The following is a 9244-nucleotide window of genomic DNA, read 5'->3' as shown; positions in this document are numbered from 1 at the left end:
CACGCTGTGTCAGGACCCCGCCAGCTCCGAATCGGCCAGGCTGAGCATCGACTTTGCCCTTCGACCAGCTCCCCTCCAGTGAGTCTGCTTGCTGTGCGTTTGTGCATACGGGCACTTCGAGTGGGGTGTCCCTTCTCTCTGCCGAGGGACCGGACGTGATCCCAGCTCCCGGCGCCCCGTCCTTGTGTCCCTGGGAGCCGCGTTTCCTTGGCACGCACCGGTCTGCTGTGCATTCTGTGCCGAGTCCCATTCCTTCGTCGAGGGTGGCAGGGTTTGTGCTGGGAGGGAGGGGAGGCTTCTTCACCCCAGGAGGCAGGGGTGCCGTCCCCAGGCCACCTGCCTGCCCTGCCTGGCTGCACCGCGGGTCTGCATGCTCCCGCAGGAGGGAGACGAGCTCGGCAGCGAGCAACTGGGCCGGGATGGGCTGCCGTAGCACCACCACTTTGGAACCCGCCCCCGCCCGGGAGGAAGGGCAGGGACAGAGGGAGCCTTGGCCTGAAAGGACGCCGCCCTGCGGCCACAGCCACCCACCTGCCCCTGCGACGCAGGCCACACTCCTTGGAGCTTGGCTCCCCAGAGGCCCAACTCCCCTCAGCCCCCACCCAGTTTCAGGTCTGGGCGGGTCCGCAGGTTGGGGGGTATCAGACAGAGGCCTGACCCTGAGACAGGGCCTCCGGCCCCCGCTGTCTCCGCAGGCGCTCTGAGCTGTGCTCCTGGGGAGGCCAGGGCAGCCCCTCGCTGAGTCAGGTGGACCCTCACGCGGCTCCTGGTTTCCGCTCTGCCCTAGGGTGGAGGCCCGTTTCCAGCCCCTGTTGCAAGGTCGACTTTCTGTTTCTCTGAAGGCACCGTGGGGCGGGGGGGGGGTCCTCAGAGTCCCACAGAGGCTCAGATGACAGCTGGGGGGCTGGTCACACAGGCCTGTTGTTCAGAACATTCAAGTGTGTTTGCACGTGCGTCTTTGTGTGTCTGTGTCCACATACATGTGCCTGTGAGTGTCTCTTGTCCGTGTCGGGGTGTGACCCCATGTTTGGCTCTTCGCTGCTGGAGGGGGAGGTGAGGGTCGGCCACCGAGCCTGAGAACCTGCTCCGGCCAGAGGGGCATCGTGTGTCTGAAGGGGGATGCTCCCTCAAGAGCCGGGACCTGGGAACCCGGGAACGGGACGAGGCAGGGAGCCGTCGTCCGGCATGCGGCTGGCCCCCCACACTGCTGTCCCCGGGGAACGGGCTCCCTGCTCACCGTCTGGGCCGGGCCCTCCGCGCAGTCTGTGAACCCCGGGAGAGCCCCCCTCCCCACCTGGACCGTGCGTCTGCACTTTGTGCGACTTCACAAGTGGGTCATAGGTTTCTGCTCCAGGTGTGTGTCAGGGGCAAGTCCCGGTTCCCTGGCCAGTGTTGGTGCTTTCTCGTCGGGTAGGAGGCTCAGCACCGCTCCTGGCTGCCCAGGAAGGCATGAGCCCGAGTCCAGGGTGTGGGCTGCCCAGCTCTGGTGTCAGAGAACCCGCCACCCCGCTGGGCAGGCTCTGTTCTCTTTTACTTAAATATTTCATGGGGTGCAGCGCTCGTGTCGGTTCTTACAGAGCAGCTCTGTCCAGAGCACCCTCCCGGGGAGCTCTCCTCTTCGTGGTTTCTAGCTCGCTGACGAAAACACTTGAGGGGTGTGCCCCTCACTCCCTGCTTGCTACTTCTGCTCCGTTTGGCATCCTTTCCATGGGGCGGTGTCGCGGTTTTGGAGGCACCAACTCCCATTAAACATCAAAATGACACGGTAAGTCTGTGTTCAACTGGCCACACCGCCGTCCTTTACCCATGGGGGCTGCGCGTGGGCAGGCCCAGGACCCTGGCAGGAGCCCTGTGCGCAGTGCCTGCCCGGGGCCCCCAGCGGCCCTGCACGCGCCTCCTCCCACCTGGGCCTCTGGCCCCGTGAGCAAGGGCTGCACTGTGTGAACGTGGGCTTGGGCTGGGGGTCCCAGACATGTGTCCACGGATGTTGGCTACCGTACAAACGTGGGGGTGTGTATGGCAGAAAGGTGGACAGAAGACGTGGTCCTGCCACACGCTGGAGTATTGTCCCACCTTGCAAAGGAGGGACGGACGTCCTGACACCTGTTACAGCAGAGACGGGCTTGAGGACACTGCTCAGTGAGACGGAGCCGTCACGGGGGACACAGCGTCCCTCCCCGGAGGCCCCTGGAGGAGTCCCGTCCACAGAGACACAGGGGAGGGCGCAGGGGCTCCAGGCGGGCTGGGACAGAGGGTTTCACGAGGACAGACGTTCAGAGAGGGGAGGCGGGGATGGCCGCACAACGCTGTGCACGTGCTGAGTGCCACTGTATACAGAATGGCTGAAAGCTTCAAGTTTTAGGTCAGATCTGTTTTGCCATAGTCAAAAAAGCAAACAGGAGAGGGGGTGAGAGGAAACCGAATTCGTCCCCTCGCCGACCCTCTGCTTCCGGCAGGTAGGCTAGCTGCTGTCTGGTTTTCCGGAGGAGGAGGAGGAGGTCACTTTGATTAAATCCGTGCTCCCCAGCAGGGCTCTCGCCAGGGTCCTTTTCATCTAAATTACTCTCTGCAAGGTGCGAGTTCAGGCCCTTTGCAGAAGATGTTTTTGTCCAGGGACCTTCCTGCTTCAAGCAGCCCCCAGTGTGGCCTTTCTGGCCTGGTCCTGGAGCAGGAGAGGGGTGGCGGGCTCGCAGTGGTGGGGTCGGGGAGGGGCTTGGGCGCGGCTACAGGCCTGGGAGACCCCTTCTCACCCTGTCCCCGAGCCTGCTTCTCCAGGGACCAAGAAAGAGCCCTAGGCCTCAGTCACCCAGCCAGGAAGGCCCCTTCTCCCTGGACACCCCGGGGACAGCCTGTCCTGGCCGCTGGGCCCGTGGGCCCCCTCACCCCAAAGCAGGAGGCCAAGTTCTCCAGTCGGAAGGAAGGGCAGGTGCAGGGCACTGGGGTGGCCCCTCCAGCCGACAGGTCCTCCCTCACCAGGGGCTGCTGGGTCTGCCCTTTGCTCGGCATGCTGGCCGGTCCCTAGAGATGGGGACAGCGCTGCGGGCTGCACTTCTACCTTCCAGATGCAGCACAGAGGGGCTCTTCGCCTCAGTTGGCCTTGGGGGGTGGGGGGTGGGGACCCAGCTTCCTGCTCCTGGAGGAACCTGAGCCCTGCACAAGGGCCGAGACCAACAGCGGCCCCAGACGGCCCCCTGAGTTGTCTGGCCGTGTCTCAGTCACAGGCAGGGGCGGGTGTGTGCTGCGTGTGAGTCCCTCCCGCCCGCAGAGCCGGGGGCCAGGGCTTGCCCCCCCCCCCCCCCCCCCCCCGTGGAGACTGCTCCTGCATGATGTCATCAAGAGTCAGACGGGGCACCTGGGAGGCTCTGTCGGTCAAGTGTCCGATTCTTGATTTCGGCTCAGGTCATAACCTCAGGGTTGTGGGGTGGAGCCCCGTGTAGGACTCCGCGCTGGGTGTGAAGCCTGCTTGGGATTCTCCCTCTCCCTCTTGCACCCCGTGCCCCTGCTTGCCCTCTCTCTCTCTCCCTCCCTCTCTCTCTCTCTCTCTCTCAGGCCCACGTGGCCCCCAGTCCTCGCTGGGCACAGGGAGCCTGAGCCCTTCCTTCTGCCGCAGCCCTGGGCCTGGTGCCACCCCCAGTGGGCAGAGTGGGTGCCTCAGGGCATCGGGTGCTGGGAGAAGTTCCCTGGAGGCCGCGATGGAGCCGTGATGCTCACCTGAGAAAATGTGGACAGTGTTGTATTCGGGGGCCCCAGAGAAGCGGAGCCAGCAGGATGTGTGCATGGAGTGAGAGAGATTCCAAGGATTGGAGTAGTTCATGCAGCCGTGGCTTAGTGTGTCCAAAGTCTGCAGGGTGGGCCGGCAGGCAGGAGACGCGGGGAAGGCTGCAGTGCCCACGGGCCGCCTGCCGGCAGGGTTCCTTCCTGCCTGGGGAGGTCAGCCCCTGTTCTGCCAGGCCGTCAACTGATTGGACAGGGCCCACCTGTGTCAGGGAGGACTCAGAGCTCCTCACTTTCAATGTTCATCTCATCCAAAAGCATCTTCACAGAAACACCCGGAATAATGTGTGACCTCGTACCTGGGCAGCGAGGCCCAGGCAAGCTGACAGGCACAGTGAACCGTCACAATAATGGAAAGAAAATGTGCTCAGAAGTAGTCCCTGTGAAAAAGCCTCTTCCGGGCTGTCTCTGCGTGTCCACAGTCACGTGGCTGTGTCCTCGTGGTGTACCTGCTCTTTCCAACTTTACCTCTTAATGTATTGGAAATGCTTTTTCTGAATAAAAATGCCTTTATTCTTTTTATTCTTTGGCTCTGGCTTTTAGAGGACGGCGTTAGAAAACCAACAGAACATGGGCGCCTGGATGGCTCAGTCGGTTGAGCGACTGCCTTCGGCTCAGGTCGTGATCCCGGAGTCCCGGGATCGAGTCCCGCGTCGGGCTCCCTGCTCAGCGGGGGGTCTGCTTCTCCCTCTGACCCGCTTCCTTCTCGTGCTCTCTCTCATTCTCTCTCTCAAATAAATAAATACAATCTTTAAAAAAAAAAAAAAAGAAAACCAACAGAACACAAAGCTCGAGGCAGTAAGACTTCTCGCTTTCGGTGAGTCCACGGCAAAGCTGGCTGTTTGGTTGCCAGTCCTTCTGGGTGTTTTAGGTTTTCTCCAAAGCCTGTGCAGCCGGCTACTCCTTTCAGGGCTGTTCCTGTGGAGAAACACACCCATGTTCGCATCTCAGCGGCCGCTGTTCGGGAGGGACCGGCTTCCCACACCATGACCCTGCAGAGGGGTGCTCCCACGTGTCCCCGGCCACTGGCTGAGACCTGTGGCCGCCAGGGACGCAGCAGAGCGGGGCTGCGTGGGAGCGGGGCTTGCCCGTGGCCGTGGCAGGTGCGCCCCGGCGGTGGTGGGGCTGGGCGTCCCTGGCCGGTCATGTATGTGGCTGATGCTAGTCTCGTGGACTCTGTGTCAGGGCTGAACGGATGCTTTAGTATTCGTTCACGAGCTTGGAAAGTCTGTTACCTTCAGAGGCTCAGAGACGAGACACGGCCCGGGGGTGGCTGCCAGGTTGCCTGAGATCGCAGGGAAGGGCGGCAGGTGGGAGGCTGGGACCCAGGGCCTGTTTTTCTTGTTTACTCAGATGGTCACTTCTGAAACACCATTGCAGCAACTTGCCGCGTGTCTCCATCGGGAGTTATTTGCCCCACCCCCCACCCCATGACCCGTCACACACTGGGTGGTGAGCTTTTGCACTTAATCGACGGTGCGGGGCTGTGGCGTCTGCTCCCTGGGCGACATTTGGCGGGTGCCCACGGGCAGCCGGCCTGCCCTCCACCCCTGCGCAGTCGGGGCTGGACACACCTCTCTCTTCCGTTCAATCCCTGGGACGCTGATGCTCCAACCCAGGCAGGCTGGCCCAGGGAGGGTCTGGCTGGGAGGCCATTTAAAGTCGGATTGGAATGGGTGACGCCAGTGGGTCGCAGGGTCCAGGTGGCTGAAGACGCCCCTGCGCCGGCCTGGGGGCCAAGGAGACGTGGAGCGGGTGGGACTGGGCACCTCCCTCTGCCGCTGCCCGCACCCCTAGGCTGCCCTCGGTGGAGGCTGGCGGGCCTCTTAGGACGCCCTCTGTGAGGCCAGTGGTGTGCAGACTGCCTGAGCTCAGGGAGCAGGTTCAGGGCACCGTCCGTGGAAAAGCAGGCCTGGATGTTAGGGAGAACCCCAGAAAATCGACGGAGTTCACATAGGCTACTTAACTCAAAGCGTCTCCTTTCATTTGAGAGGAATGCCATGGAATGTTCTGGAGCCCCAAAGGCTCACCTTCCCGGGCTGTGGGAGACTCTGCCTTCCAGAAGTCGCCACGTGGCGCCAGAGCCCCGTTCCTTCCTTCAGTCATTCCCTGGCTCACTCATTCCTCCATCCTTGGGGCCTGAGTGGTCCCACACACTCATGCTGTCCCCTATGGCAGCCGCCAGCCACAGGTGGCCGTGGAGCTCATGGAATGTGGCTGGTGCAACTAAAAACTGGATTTAAATATTTTGAATTTTTAACTAATTCGAATTTAAACTCAACCAACTGCCTGTGCTTGGTGGCTGCTGAATTGCACAGCATGGGCCCGGTGCTGGGGCAGAGGGGAGCACGTGCCCAAGCCCGCAGCTCGGGGAGCTTGCACTCCAGGCCACGGCCCGTGAGCAGGGGCGCAGGAAGGTGGGGCTGCCCAGACAGCTGACGGCGCTGGGGGTCCTGGCCCCAGCATCTCAGAGTGTGACTGCACTTGGAGATGGTCTTTAAAGAGGTGATGAACAGAGCCACGGAGGGGCGACCACGTGAGGACACAGGCCACGGACAGAGGCCTTGGGAGTAATAGCCTCCAGGACGTGAGGCCACGCAGGAGGGTTGTGTGTGCCCCCAGCTGGGGCTGCCCGTTCTGCCACCGCAGCTAAGATAAGCCGTGGGCTCTGGTAGCCAGTGCACGCCCCCTCCCCCGTCCCCCCAGGGGGGCTGAGTCGGCTCAGCCTCCTCCACCACAGAGCTCCCGCGAGCAGCCTCCCGTTGTGGTCCACCATGAGGTCACTGAGCCCATCAGAGCCCGCGCAGGGACCCTGCCTCACCTGGGCCAAGCTCCCGCCCCTGCTCCACCTGCATCGGGCTCCCCTCCCCCTCCCCCCAATGGCCACCTGAGCCCTCCCCAGGGCCCCAGCGCCTCCTCGCTGCCTCGTGTTGCCTGGAGACCTGAGAGCTCTTGTCCTGCTAGACTACAAAGCCGAGTGGCGTGGGCCAGCTCCGCCGGTGGTGTCAGGCACCCTGGTCAGCCCCCGCCCGCCTCCCTGGGGGGCTGCTGCGAGGGGCTTGAGGGGTGCAGGTGATGCCAGCAGCCCACCTCCATCCCATGCACCTGTGCCCACCAGGCCTGGGGACGCTGATGACCTGTGGGATGACCAGACACAGAGCTGCCTGGGGATGCAGATCAGTGGTCAGCATCACCCTTTGGAGACTCCAGGGCCCCCCACGCTGCCCCATGCCACCACCTGGGGAAAACTGGCCAAGATCAGGGGCTGCCTCCTCTGGACAGCAGCCTGCCTGAACTCACACAGGCCTGTGGCTCCCTACCCCGGGGTGGGGGCTGTAGGGTCCTGTGGGTCTGGGTGTCCCCCTAGAGCCATCACATGGTCACGTCCCAGCCTCCCGTGGACAAGGCCCCCCACGTTGGCCCGTAGGAAGTATGGACCTGCTCCCACGCACACACCTCTCTGCAGGGTTCTGAGCCACCCGTGAATCTGGCCTGGGCTGAGGGACCCCTGGGAGCTCGCCAGTCAGCTACAGACATGGGCCCCTGGTCCACACGGCCAGACCCTGGTCGAGAGCTATGTTTCCCGAGGGTCTGCTGAGGATGGCTCCTTCGGGGGTGCTGACCGATGCAGAGAAGCAGGGAGCCCCTTGGCCACCACCCTCCCCCGCCGGAGCACCCTGGCCTGAAACTGCTCCTCTGGCGTTAAGCCTGTCCCATGCCTTGGACGTGCGGGGACTCAGCGACGTCCTGGGAGGCGGAGGGCATATTCTGCCACACCCAGCACCTGCGGCCAGAGGTCTTCTCCGCTGAGCCCTTCCTGGGACTGGTGACCTGAGTCATATGCGTCAGAAACTGCTTTAGGGACATGGAGAATTCCCTCTGGATGCTTCAGAGCCCACCCAGGTGTTCCAGAGGGTAGGAATGAGATGCGCCCTAGGACAGAGCAGGAAGGGGGCTCACAGGACCCCACCCCCCAAAGGCAAGCAGGCCTGCTGGTGGGAGGGGGCAGGGTTGCAGAAACAGCTGCCCGAGGGGCCAAGCAAGGCCATGCTGTCTGCCATGGGCAGGGGGCTGAGTGGATGCCTGCTGAGGACTGTTGGGGTTTGCTGAGCCCCCCTCTCATCTGTGCCCACCCTCCAGGGACCACCTCTTTCAGGCTGGGCTGGGCCTCGCTGTCGCCCGCTCTCGGCTGGGGGCTGAAACCTCTTGAGAATGAGGTTGCCTTCCTGCCCTGCCCCCTCCTGCCTCCCCATGTGCTGCCTTCAGCCCCCGCTCTGTGTGTGGGCCCATGGGTCACCGTCCCGGCTTCCCTCCGTGAGAAGCCTTGCCAGCCTCTTGCTGAGGCCCAGGAAGGCCCCCCTTCCCCTCCTGCCTGTGGACTGTGAGTGGGAGACAGGACTGGCCCAGAGGGAGAGGATGGAGCCTGGCTTGCGGGACCATCGGGGGTCCCAGAATGCACCTGCTGTGGCCTGAGCCCCTCCACCCCAGCAGCCCTTCCAAACTGGGGACCTCAGCTGTCCCCCTTTGAAAGACCAGACGGTGGGTGGGGGCCCACTAGGGACAGGGCACAGTGGATCTCCTGCCTGGGAGCTACTCCCTTGAGGACACATGTTTTATGACCACAACTGTGAGGATGTGGCAGAAAGCCCAGCATTCTGGGTGAGATAGTGGCAACCGGGGTTTGCCAGCCCGTCCCACAGTCCGAGATGGTCCCACTGTGTGCACAAGGCTGCAGAGGAGCTTTGGGGAATGACCCTCCTCGAGCCCCCTCCCTGCGAACCAAGTACTTCTAGGTTTGGGCCTTATCTTGCATTAGTTTTGAGGCTGGTGGTGGGCTGAATGGTGGCCCCCAAAAGATATGTCCACATCCTAACTCCTGACTCCTGTAAATGGGACCTGATTTGGGAAAAGTATCCTTGCAAATGGGATTAGGTTAGGGACATGGGGGTGAGAGGTCATCCCGGGTTATCCGGTGTCCTGAGTCCAACAACCAACATCCTTAAAAGAGACCCAGAGGAAGACACAGATGCACCAGGGAGAGGCCACCTGAGGAGGAGACGGAGGTCGGAGTGCCGGGCCACCAGGCAGAGGCAGGAGGGACCGTCCCCTGCAGCCTCCCGAGGGAGTGGGGCCCTGCGACACCTGGCTGTTGGACGTGTGGCCCCAGGGCCCTGTGGACTGTGAGTGGGAGACAGGACTGGCCCAGAGGAGAGGATCCGCATCTTGCTTATGCCAAGAATTCCTTGTGTCTACTGAATGCACTCCGTGGTCTCAGAAACGTGTGTGTCCCCTACCGAGGGTCAGGCCCTGAACCAGGTGTGAGGGGGGCAGGCCTGGCTCAGATCCGGGCGTGAGGAGCCGCCTCCCTCGCAGCCCTGACTGTGAGTTCAGATGATGCGCTGGACTGAGCAGGAAGGGCCTTGAGTGCAAAGGCCGCTTCCAGGAAGAGGTGCCCTAAGCTGCCCAGATG

The sequence above is a fragment of the Mirounga leonina genome, unplaced genomic scaffold, assembly GCF_011800145.1.
Source record: "Mirounga leonina isolate KUSES-001 unplaced genomic scaffold, KU_Mleo_1.0 Mir_95, whole genome shotgun sequence".
Lineage (NCBI taxonomy): Eukaryota > Metazoa > Chordata > Mammalia > Carnivora > Phocidae > Mirounga > Mirounga leonina.
The sequence above is the reverse complement of the archived record's forward strand: the minus strand, read 5'-3'. Positions refer to the sequence as shown.